General features: G+C 48.8%; 1 pseudogene; it reads right to left on the reverse strand.

Annotated features, from left to right (window-relative positions):
• The window catches only part of LOC109885585 (receptor-type tyrosine-protein phosphatase beta-like), a 95,585-nt pseudogene that overhangs the window by 40,425 nt on the left and 43,030 nt on the right, over positions 1-12,130 (reverse strand).

Below are 12,130 nucleotides of genomic sequence, written 5' to 3' on the forward strand. Positions count from 1 at the left end.
AGTACTGGTAGAAACACTACTACTGATAGAAACACTACTACTGATAGAAACACTACTACTAGTAGAAACACTACTACTGATAGAAACACTACTACTAGTAGAAACACTACTACTAGTAGAAACACTACTACTGGTAGAAACACTACTACTGGTAGAAACACTACTACTAGTAGAAACACTACTACTGTTAGAAACACTACTACTGGTAGAAACACTACTACTGTTAGAAACACTACTACTAGTAGAAACACTACTACTGATAGAAACACTACTACTAGTAGAAACACTACTACTAGTAGAACACTACTACTGTTAGAAACACTACTACACTATACTGGTAGAAACACTACTACTGTTAGAAACACTACTACTGGTAGAAACACTACTACTGTTAGAAACACTACTACTAGTAGAAACACTACTACTGATAGAAACACTACTACTAGTAGAAACACTACTACTAGTAGAAACACTACTACTGTTAGAAACACTACTACTGGTAGAAACACTACTACTGTTAGAAACACTACTACTGGTAGAAACACTACTACTGTTAGAAACACTACTACTAGTAGAACTACTACTACTAGTAGAAACACTACTACTAGTTAGAAACACTACTACTAGTAGAAACACTACTACTAGTAGAAACACTACTACTGTTAGAACACTACTACACTACTACTGGTAGAAACACTACTACTGGTTAGAAACACTACTACTGGTAGAAAACACTACTACTGGTAGAACACTACTACTAGTAGAAACACTACTACTGATAGAAACCACTACTACTAGTAGAAACACTACTACTAGTAGAAACACTACTACTGGTAGAGAACACTACTACTGGTAGAAACACTACTACTAGTAGAAACACTACTACTGTTAGAAACACTACTACTGGTAGAAACACTACTACTGTTAGAAACACTACTACTAGTAGAAACACTACTACTGATAGAACACTACTACTAGTAGAAACACTACTACTAGTAGAAACACTACTACTGTTAGAAACACTACTACACTACTACTGGTAGAAACACGACTACTGTTAGAAACACTACTACTGGTAGAAACACTACTACTGTTAGAAACACTACTACTAGTAGAAAACACTACTACTGATAGAAACACTACTACTAGTAGAAACACTACTACTAGTAGAAACACTACTACTGTTAGAAACACTACTACTGGTAGAAACACTACTACTGTTAGAAACACTACTACTGGTAGAAACACTACTACTGTTAGAAACACTACTACTAGTAGAAACACTACTACTAGTAGAAACACTACTACTGATAGAAACACTACTACTAGTAGAAACACTACTACTAGTAGAAACACTACTACTGTTAGAAACACTACTACACTACTACTGGTAGAAACACTACTACTGGTAGAAACACTACTACTGGTAGAAACACTACTACACTACTACTGGTAGAAACACTACTACTGTTAGAAACACTACTACTGTTAGTGGTCTGATAGAAACACTGGTGGTACTCATACAAGTTTAGACTGTTAGACAGTGCATGTACCTGGAGCATGTCAAAGGTCATTTATTCAGCAGGTCATTTAGCAGGTCATTTAATGGGTCATTTAATGGGTCATTTAACGGGTCATTTAGCAGGTCATTTAACAGGTGATTTAGTAGGTCAATTAACAGGTCATTTAACAGGTCATTTAGCAGGTCATTTAATGGGTCATTTAGCAGGTCATTTAGCAGGTCATTTAGCAGGTCATTAGCAGGTCATTTAACAGGTCATTTAGCAGGTCATTTAGCAGGTCATTTAACAGGTGATTTAGTAGGTCAATTAACAGGTCATTTAACAGGTCATTTAGCAGGTCATTTAGCAGGTCATTTAGCAGGTCATTTAACAGGTCATTTAGCAGGTCAGTTAACAGGTCATTTAGCAGGTCATTTAGCAGGTCATTTAGCAGGTCATTTAGCAGGTCATTTAACAGGTCATTTAGCAGGTCAGTTAACAGGTCATTTAACAGGTCATTTAACAGGTCATTTAGCAGGTCATTTAATGGGTCATTTAATGGGTCATTTAGCAGGTCAATTAAACAGGTAATTAGCAGGTCATTTAATGGGTCATTTAACAGGTCATTTAGCAGGTCATTTAGCAGGTCATTTAGCAGGTCAATTAAACAGGTAATTTAGCAGGTCATTTAATGGGTCATTTAACAGGTCATTTAACAGGTCATTTAGCAGGTCATTTAGCAGGTCATTTAGCAGGTCATTTAGCAGGTCATTTAACAGGTCATTTAGCAGGTCAATTAACAGGTCATTTAGCAGGTCATTTAGCAGGTCATTTAGCAGGTCATTAACAGGTCATTTAGCTGGTCATTTAACAGGTCATTTAGCAGGTCAATTAACAGGTCATTTAGCAGGTCATTTAGCAGGTCATTTAGCAGGTCAATTAACAGGTCATTTAGCAGGTAATTTAACAGGTCATTTAGCAGGTCATTTAACAGGTCACGTATCAGCATGTTGGGACAGCTAAATCCCATCAACCATTGTGTCACTCGGATGTTGTTTGGTGTCATCTGGTGTGGTGGTTCTGTGTGGTGACCTGGTTTGTTGTCATGGTGATTGTGAGTCTGGATCTTACAGCAGATAAACTCTACTCTAGGATGGGGTCTATGATACAACTCCGGTTGTCAGCCGGTAAAGGTAGTTACTCACGGTCGATCATGGTGACCACATTCTCCTCCACGGCGGGGCTGCTGAGTCCAGCTGAGGCCACTCTGACAGCCACGTTGTATCTCCTGTAAGGCTGTAGGTTCTCCAGGCTGAGTAAGGTACTATCCCGGGCCAGACGCAGGGCGTACACCAGCTCCCAGCTGTCCTGCTGACGCACCTGGAATGTAGTGGACATTACTGTAGTCCACTCCTTGTTTTCAAACACACTGACAACTTTAATAGTCCACTCCTTGTTTTCAACATACTGACAACTTTAATAGTCCACTCCATGTTTTCAACATACTGACAACTGATAACTGCAGTCCACGCCATGTTTTCAACATACTGACAACTTTAATAGTCCACTCCATGTTTTCCACATACTGACAACGGATAACTGTAGTCCATGCCATGTTTTCAACATACTGACAACTTTAATAGTCCACTCCATGTTTTCAACATACTGACTGGACTGTGGACTGCAGTCCACTCCATGTATTCAACATGCTAAGAACTGATTACCGAAGTCCACTCCATGTTTTCAACATACTGAAAACTGATTACTGCAGTCCCCTCCATGTTTTCAACATACTGACAACTGATTACTGAAGTCCACTCCTTGTTTTCAACATACTGACAACTGATTACTGCAGTCCACTCCATGTTTTCAACATACTGACAACTGATTACTGAAGTCCACTCCATGTTTTCAACATACTGACAACTGATTACTGAAGTCCACTCCATGTTTTCAACATACTGACAACTGATTACTGAAGTCCACTCCATGTTTTCAACATACTGACAACTGATTACTGGATCCACTCCATGTTTTCAACATACTGACAACTGATTAGTCCACTCCTTGTTTTCAACATACTGATAACTGATTAGTGCAGTCCACTCCTTGTTTTCAACATCCTGGAAACTGATTAGTGCAGTCCACTCCTTGTTTTCAACATACTGAGAACTGATTAGTGTAGTCCATTCCATGTTTTACTCCAGCACTAGCTGAGTAATGTAACTTAATGTGGAGTTGGTCCCCCCTCTTTGCTGCTATAACAGCCTCCACTCTTCTGGGAAGAGTTTCCACTAGACGTTGGAACATTGCTGCTGGGAATTGTTTCCATTCAGCTACAAGAGCATTAGTGAGGTCAGACACTGATGTTGGGCGATTAGGCCTGACTCGCAGTCAGCGTTCCAATTCATCCTAAAAGGTGTTCGATGGGGTTGAGGTCAGGGCTCTGTGCAGGTAAGTTAAGTTCTTCCACGATCTCGACAAAGCATTTTTGTATGGACCTCACTTTGTGCACGGGGGCATTATGCTGAAACAGGACAGTTGTTGCCGCGAAGTTGGAAGCACAGATTCGTCTAGAATGTAATTGTATGCTGCAGTGTTAAGATTTCCCTTCACTGGAACTAAAGGGTCAAGCCCGAAATATGAAAAACAGCCCCAGACCATTATTCCTCCCCCACCAAACTTTACAGTTGGCACTATGTATTGGGGCAGGTAGTGTTCTCCTGGCATCCGCCAAACCCAGATTCGTCTGTCGGACTGCCAGATGGTGAACCGTGATTCATCCCTCCAGAAAACACGTTTCCACTGCTCAAGAGTCCAATGGTGGTGAGCTTTACACCACTCCAGACGACGCTTGACAATGCGCATGGTGCTCTTAGGCTTGTGTCCGGCTGCTCGGCCATGAAAACCCATTTCATGAAGCTCCCAATGAACAGCTGACGTTGCTTCCAGAGGCAGTTTGGAACTCGGTCGAGAGTGTTGCAATCGAGGACAGATGATATTTACGCGCTACGTGCTGCTTCACTCAATGTTCCCGTTCTGTGAGCTTGTGTGGCCTACCACTTCACAGCTGAGCTGTTGTTGCTCCTAGACATTTCCACTTTACAACAGCACAGTTGACTGGGGCAGCTCGAGCAGGGCAGAAATTTGACAAACTGACTTGTTGCATCCTATGACGGTGTCACGTTGAAAGTCACTGAGCTCTTCCGTACGGGCTTTTCTACTGGGCTTTTCTACTGGGCTATTCTACTGGGCTAATCTACTGGGCTTTTCTACTGGGCTATTCTACTGGGCTATTCTACTGGGCTATTCTACTGGGCTTTTCTACTGGGCTTTTCTACTGGGCTATTCTACTGGGCTTTCTACTGGGCTTTTCTACTGGGCTTTTCTACTGGGCTATTCTACTGGGCTATTCTACTGGGCTTTTCTACTGGGCTATTCTACTGCGCTATTCTACTGGCTGGGCTTTCTACTGGGCTATTCTACTGGCTATTCTACTGGGCTTTCTACTGGGCTATTCTACTGGGCTATTCTACTGGGCTATTCTACTGGGCTTTTCTACTGGGCTTTTCTACTGGGCTTTTCTACTGGGCTTTTCTACTGGGCTATTCTACTGGGCTTTTCTACTGGGCTTTTCTACTGGGCTATTCTACTGGGCTTTTCTACTGGGCTTTTCTACTGGGCTTTTCTACTGGGCTATTCTACTGGGCTATTCTACTGGGCTTTTCTACTGGGCTATTCTACTGCGCTATTCTACTGGGCTTTTCTACTGGGCTATTCTACTGGGCTATTCTACTGGGCTTTTCTACTGGGCTATTCTACTGGGCTATTCTACTGGGCTATTCTACTGGGCTATTCTACTGGGCTTTTCTACTGGGCTTTTCTACTGGGCTTTTCTACTGGGCTTTTCTACTGGGCTTTTCTACTGGGCTTTTCTACTGGGCTATTCTACTGGGCTATTCTACTGGGCTATTCTACTGGGCTATTCTACTGCCAGTGTTTGTCTATTTTACCAGGCAAGTCAGTTAAGAACAAATTCTTATTTTCAATAATGGCCCAGTGGGTCAACTGCTTGTGTTCAGGGGCAGAACGACCTTGTCAGCTCCGGTTACTAGTCCAATGCTCTAACCACTAGGCTACCCTGCCTCTAACCACTAGGCTACCTGTCTCTAACCACTAGGCTACCCTGCCTCTAACCACTAGGCTACCCTGCCTCTAACCACTAGGCTACCCTGCTCTAACCACTAGGCTACCCTGCCTCTAACCACTAGGCTACCTGCCTCTAACTGCCTCTAACCACTAGGCTACCTGCCTCTAACCACTAGGCTAACTGCCTCTAACCACTAGGCTACCTGCCTCTAACCACTAGGCTACCTGCCTCTAACCACTAGGCTACCTGCCTCTAACCACTAGGCTACCTGCCTCTAACCACTAGGCTACCTGCCTCTAACCACTAGGCTTCCTGCCTCTAACCACTAGGCTAACTGCCGTCTATGGAGATTGCATGGCTGTGTGGGTGATTTTATACACCTGTCAGCAACGGGTATTGCTGAAATAGCGCGAATCCACCAATTTACAGAGGTGTCCACATAGTGTATGTATGGGTTAACCAAAGGTTGCTGGATCGAATCCCTGACCTGACAAGGAAAAAAATCTGTTGTTCTGCCCTGAACAAGGCAGTTAACCCATCGATCCCTGGGTGTGGATGTTGATTAAGGCAGTCCCCCGCACCTTTCTGATTTAGAGGGGTTGGCTTAAATGAGGAAGGCACATTTCAGTTGAATGCATTCAGTTGCACAACTGACACGGTATCCTACATCCCTGCAATGCCTTCAGTAAAGTTGGAGAAATGGTATCAGACACCCTGACCTCAACTTGTATAAAAATAAGACAAGACATAAAGAGGGTGTGTGTTTGTGAGAGATGTTCCATTACCTCCACGGTATAGGAGTCCCAGTGGGAGTCAGGGAAGGTCCAGGAACAGGAGATGGATGAGGAACTCTGGGGGAAACAATGCATGTTCCGCAGTCTGGATGGGTCTGGGAGGAAGAGAGGGAACATTTAGGATTGATTCTTTGATTGATCGATCGATTGATTTGTTTCAGGTAAATTTGACTGTGATTGCACCAAGTCCCTGGTCCAAGAAAGCATGGCATGATGTTTTAGTGCAGGGAGTTTTAGAACCATTGAGCTCAGGGTCTCATAGCCCTGAGACGAGAACAATACCTTCTGGAGTTTTAGTTAGGAGCACTGTGACAACCAACCTCTGTCTCCTCTACCTTCCTACCACCTGTCTCCTCTACCTTCCTGCCCCCTGTCTCCTCTACCTTCCAGCCCCCTGTCTCCTCTACCTTCCTGCCCCCTGTCTCCTCTACCTTCCTGCCCCCTGTCTCCTCTACCTTCCTGCCCCCTGTCTCCTCTACCTTCCTGCCCCCTGTCTCCTCTACCTTCCTGCCCCCTGTCTCCTCTACCTTCCTGCCCCCTGTCTCCTCTACCTTCCTGCTCCCTGTCTCCTCTACCTTCCTGCCCCCTGTCTCCTCTGCCTACCTATCTCCTGTCTCCTCTACCTTCCTGCCCCCTGTCTCCTCTACCTTCCTGCCCCCTGTCTCCTCTACCTTCCTGTCCCCTGTCTCCTCTACCTTCCTGCCCCGTCTCCTCTACCTTCCTGCTCCCTGTCTCCTGTACCTCCCTGCCCCCTGTCTCCTCTACCTTCCTATCTCCTGTCTCCTCTACCTCCCTGCCCCCTGTCTACTCTACCTTCCTATCTCCTGTCTCCTCTACCTCCCTGCCCCCTGTCTCCTCTACCTTCCTATCTCCTGTCTCCTCTACCTCCCTGCCCCCTGTCTCCTCTACCTCCCTCCCCCCTGTCTCCTCTACCTCCCTGCCCCCTGTCTACTCTACCTTCCTCCCCCCTGTCTCCTCTACCTTCCTGCCCCCTGTCTCCTCTACCTCCCTGCCCCCTGTCTCCTCTACCTCCCTCCCCCCTGTCTACTCTACCTCCCTGCCCCCTGTCTCCTCTACCTTCCTGCTCCCTGTCTCCTCTACCTCCCTGTCTCCTCTACCTCCCTGCCCCCTGTCTCCTCTACCTCCCTCCCCCTGTCTCCTCTACCTCCGACCCCCTGTCTCCTCTACCTCCCTGCCCCCTGTCTCCTCTACCTCCCTCCCCCCTGTCTCCTCTACCTCCCTCCCCCCTGTCTCCTCTACCTCCCTGTCTCCTGTCTCCTCTACCTCCCTCCCCCCTGTCTCCTCTACCTCCCTGTCCCCTGTCTACTCTACCTCCCTCCCCCCTGTCTACTCTACCTTCCTAACTCCTGTCTCCTCTACCTCCCTGTCCCCTGTCTACTCTACCTCCCTCCCCCCTGTCTACTCTACCTCCCTCCCCCCTGTCTCCTCTACCTCCCTGTCCCCTGTCTCCTCTACCTCCCTCCCCCTGTCTCCTCTACCTCCCCCCCCCCTGTCTCCTCTACCTCCCTGCCCCCTGTCTCCTCTACCTCCCTCCCCCCTGTCTCCTCTACCTCCCTGCCCCCTGTCTCCTCTACCTCCCTCCCCCCTGTCTCCTCTACCTCCCTCCCCCCTGTCTCCTCTACCTCCCTCCCCCCTGTCTCCTCTACCTCCCTCCCCCCTGTCTCCTCTACCTCCCTCCCCCCTGTCTCCTCTACCTACCTATCTCCTGTCTCCTCTACCTCCCTCCCCCCTGTCTCCTCTACCTCCCTCCCCCCTGTCTCCTCTACCTCCCTCCCCCCTGTCTCCTCTACCTACCTATCTCCTGTCTCCTCTACCTCCCTCCCCCCTGTCTCTCTACCTCCCTCCCCCCTGTCTCCTCTACCTACCTATCTCCTGTCTCCTCTACCTCCCTCCCCCCTGTCTCCTCTACCTCCCTCCCCCCCTGTCTCCTCTACCTACCTATCTCCTGTCTCCTCTACCTCCCTCCCCCTGTCCTCTACCTCCCTCCCCCCTGTCTCCTCTACCTCCCTCCCCCTGTCTCCTCTACCTACCTCCCCCTGTCTCCTCTACCTACCTATCTCCTGTCTCCTCTACCTCCCTCCCCCCTGTCTCCTCTACCTCCCTCCCCCCTGTCTCCTCTACCTCCCTGCCCCCTGTCTCCTCTACCTCCCTGCCCCCTGTCTCCTCTACCTCCCTCCCCCCTGTCTCCTCTACCTCCCTGCCCCCTGTCTCCTCTACCTCCCTGCCCTCTGTCTCCTCTACCTCCCTCCCCCTGTCTCCTCTACCTTCCTGGCCCCTGTCTCCTCTACCTTCCTAACTCCTGTCTCCTCTACCTCCCTGCCCCCTGTCTCCTCTACCTCCCTGCCCCCTGTCTCCTCTACCTTCCTAACTCCTGTCTCCTCTACCTCCCTGTCTCCTGTCTCCTCTACCTTCCTGTCTCCTCTACCTCCCTGCCCCCTGTCTCCTCTACCTCCCTCCCCCCTGTCTCCTCTACCTCCCTCCCCCTGTCTCCTCTACCTCCCTGCCCCCTGTCTCCTCTACCTCCCTGCCCCCTGTCTCCTCTACCTCCCTGCCCCCTGTCTCCTCTACCTCCCTCCCCCCTGTCTCCTCTACCTTCCTGGCCCCTGTCTCCTCTACCTTCCTAACTCCTGTCTCCTCTACCTCCCTGCCCCCTGTCTCCTCTACCTCCCTGCCCCCTGTCTCCTCTACCTTCCTAACTCCTGTCTCCTCTACCTCCCTGTCTCCTGTCTCCTCTACCTTCCTGTCTCCTCTACCTCCCTGCCCCCTGTCTCCTCTACCTCCCTCCCCCCTGTCTCCTCTACCTCCCTCCCCCCTGTCTCCTCTACCTCCCTGCCCCCTGTCTCCTCTACCTCCCTGCCCCCTGTCTCCTCTACCTCCCTGCCCCCTGTCTCCTCTACCTCCCTCCCCCCTGTCTCCTCTACCTTCCTGGCCCCTGTCTCCTCTACCTTCCTAACTCCTGTCTCCTCTACCTCCCTGCCCCCTGTCTCCTCTACCTCCCTGCCCCCTGTCTCCTCTACCTTCCTAACTCCTGTCTCCTCTACCTCCCTGTCTCCTGTCTCCTCTACCTCCCTGCCCCCTGTCTCCTCTACCTCCCTCCCCCCTGTCTCCTCTACCTCCCTCCCCCCTGTCTCCTCTACCTCCCTCCCCCTGTCTCCTCTACCTTCCTGGCCCCTGTCTCCTCTACCTTCCTAACTCCTGTCTCCTCTACCTCCCTGCCCCCTGTCTCCTCTACCTCCCTGCCCCCTGTCTCCTCTACCTTCCTAACTCCTGTCTCCTCTACCTCCCTGTCTCCTGTCTCCTCTACCTTCCTGTCTCCTCTACCTCCCTGCCCCCTGTCTCCTCTACCTCCCTCCCCCCTGTCTCCTCTACCTCCCTCCCCCCTGTCTCCTCTACCTCCCTGCCCCCTGTCTCCTCTACCTCCCTGCCCCCTGTCTCCTCTACCTCCCTGCCCCCTGTCTCCTCTACCTCCCTCCCCCCTGTCTCCTCTACCTTCCTGGCCCCTGTCTCCTCTACCTTCCTAACTCCTGTCTCCTCTACCTCCCTGCCCCCTGTCTCCTCTACCTCCCTGCCCCCTGTCTCCTCTACCTTCCTAACTCCTGTCTCCTCTACCTCCCTGTCTCCTGTCTCCTCTACCTCCCTGCCCCCTGTCTCCTCTACCTCCCTCCCCCCTGTCTCCTCTACCTCCCTCCCCCCTGTCTCCTCTACCTCCCTGCCCCCTGTCTCCTCTACCTCCCTGCCCCCTGTCTCCTCTACCTCCCTGCCCCCTGTCTCCTCTACCTCCCTCCCCCCTGTCTCCTCTACCTTCCTGGCCCCTGTCTCCTCTACCTTCCTAACTCCTGTCTTCTCTACCTCCCTGCCCCCTGTCTCCTCTACCTTCCTAACTCCTGTCTCCTCTACCTCCCTGTCTCCTGTCTCCTCTACCTCCCTGTCTCCTGTCTCCTCTACCTCCCTGCCCCCTGTCTCCTCTACCTCCCTCCCCCCTGTCTCCTCTACCTCCCTCCCCCCTGTCTCCTCTACCTCCCTGTCTCCTCTACCTCCCTGCCCCCTGTCTCCTCTACCTTCCTAACTATGCACTAGCAGTCTGGGTTGAAGATACCAACTGTAAAACAAGAGGACTCTAACATCCCATAACTATTAGCATAAAATGAGAAAGAATTCTAAACTAAGGGACCAGCAATGTTAGTTAGCAAAGGCACTGGGCCCATGTATCTAAAATCTTCCTGATGGAATAATGATCTGTCCTAATAAGGGCATCTTCAGCCTAGCTGGCAGTGAGAGACAGAGGACACATGAAGAAAAGCTGTTTTTACTGTTTACTGGAGGCTTCAATCAGACTTCAATCATTGGCCAGTAGTGAGGATACAATAGGAGCCAGGCAGAGCATTATGAGTTTTTCTGACTCACCACCGGCCATAAGAGGCTCTACAGTACGTCACATCAGACTGAGGACAAAGTGGTCAGGGACCAGTTGAATAGAAAGACTCTCGACATAACAGTGTGAAAGCAAATGAGCACAGAGGCCAAGAATAATATTTTGAGAGGTGTGTTTTGTTCCCCTGCCCTTGGACTGTCTGCCTTTTCAAAGGAAAACAACGGTCTGCGTTAGCCCACACTACACACACACACACACACACACACACACACACACACACACACACACACGACTCAATAACAGGGTTCAATGTAAGTGTGTGGTCTGCGTTAGCCCACACTACACACACACACACGACTCAATGACAGGGTTCAATGTAAGTGTGTGGTCTGCGTTAGCCCACACTATACACACACACACACGACTCAATGACAGGGTTCAATGTAAGTGTGTGGTCTGCGTTAGCCCACACTATACACACACACACGACTCAATGACAGGGTTCAATGTAAGTGTGTGGTCTGCGTGACACTCGGTTCCAAAGAGATATACACACTGACCCTAGCTTCTGTATCTACCTTAGAGGGACCTCAACTACTCTGAAGGTTCATATTGATGATAGCACTATAAAGGCATTATACATATTCACTCAGCACCATAACATGTTATCTTGGACCAGGTCAAACTGCTGTAGAAGTTAGTAGATTGGGCTGTAGTGGGCAAGGGGCCTTGGTTGTTTACCAGAATGACTGGAAAATAGAATGAATAGAACCTCTAACCCTGGTAAATAGAATGAATAGAACCTCTAACCCTGGTAATATGACTGGTAAATAGAATGAATAGAACCTGTAACCCTGGTAAATAGAATGAATAGAACCTCTAACCCTGGTAAATAGAATGAATAGAACCTCTAACCCTGGTAAATAGAATGAATAGAACCTGTAACCCTGGTAATATGACTGGTAAATAGAATGAATAGAACCTCTAACCCTGGTAATATGACTGGTAAATAGAATGAATATAACCTCTAACCCTGGTAAATTGAATGAATAGAACCTGTAACCCTGGTAATATGACTGGTAAATAGAATGAATAGAACCTCTAACCCTGGTAATATGACTGGTAAATAGAATGAATAGAACCTCTAACCCTGGTAATATGACTGGTAAATAGAATGAATAGAACCTCTAACCCTGGTAATATGACTGGTAAATAGAATGAATAGAACCTCTAACCCTGGTCATATGACTGGTAAATAGAATGAATAGAACCTCTAACCCTGGTAATATGA

The sequence above is a fragment of the Oncorhynchus kisutch genome, unplaced genomic scaffold, assembly GCF_002021735.2.
Source record: "Oncorhynchus kisutch isolate 150728-3 unplaced genomic scaffold, Okis_V2 Okis09a-Okis19a_hom, whole genome shotgun sequence".
NCBI lineage: Eukaryota > Metazoa > Chordata > Actinopteri > Salmoniformes > Salmonidae > Oncorhynchus > Oncorhynchus kisutch.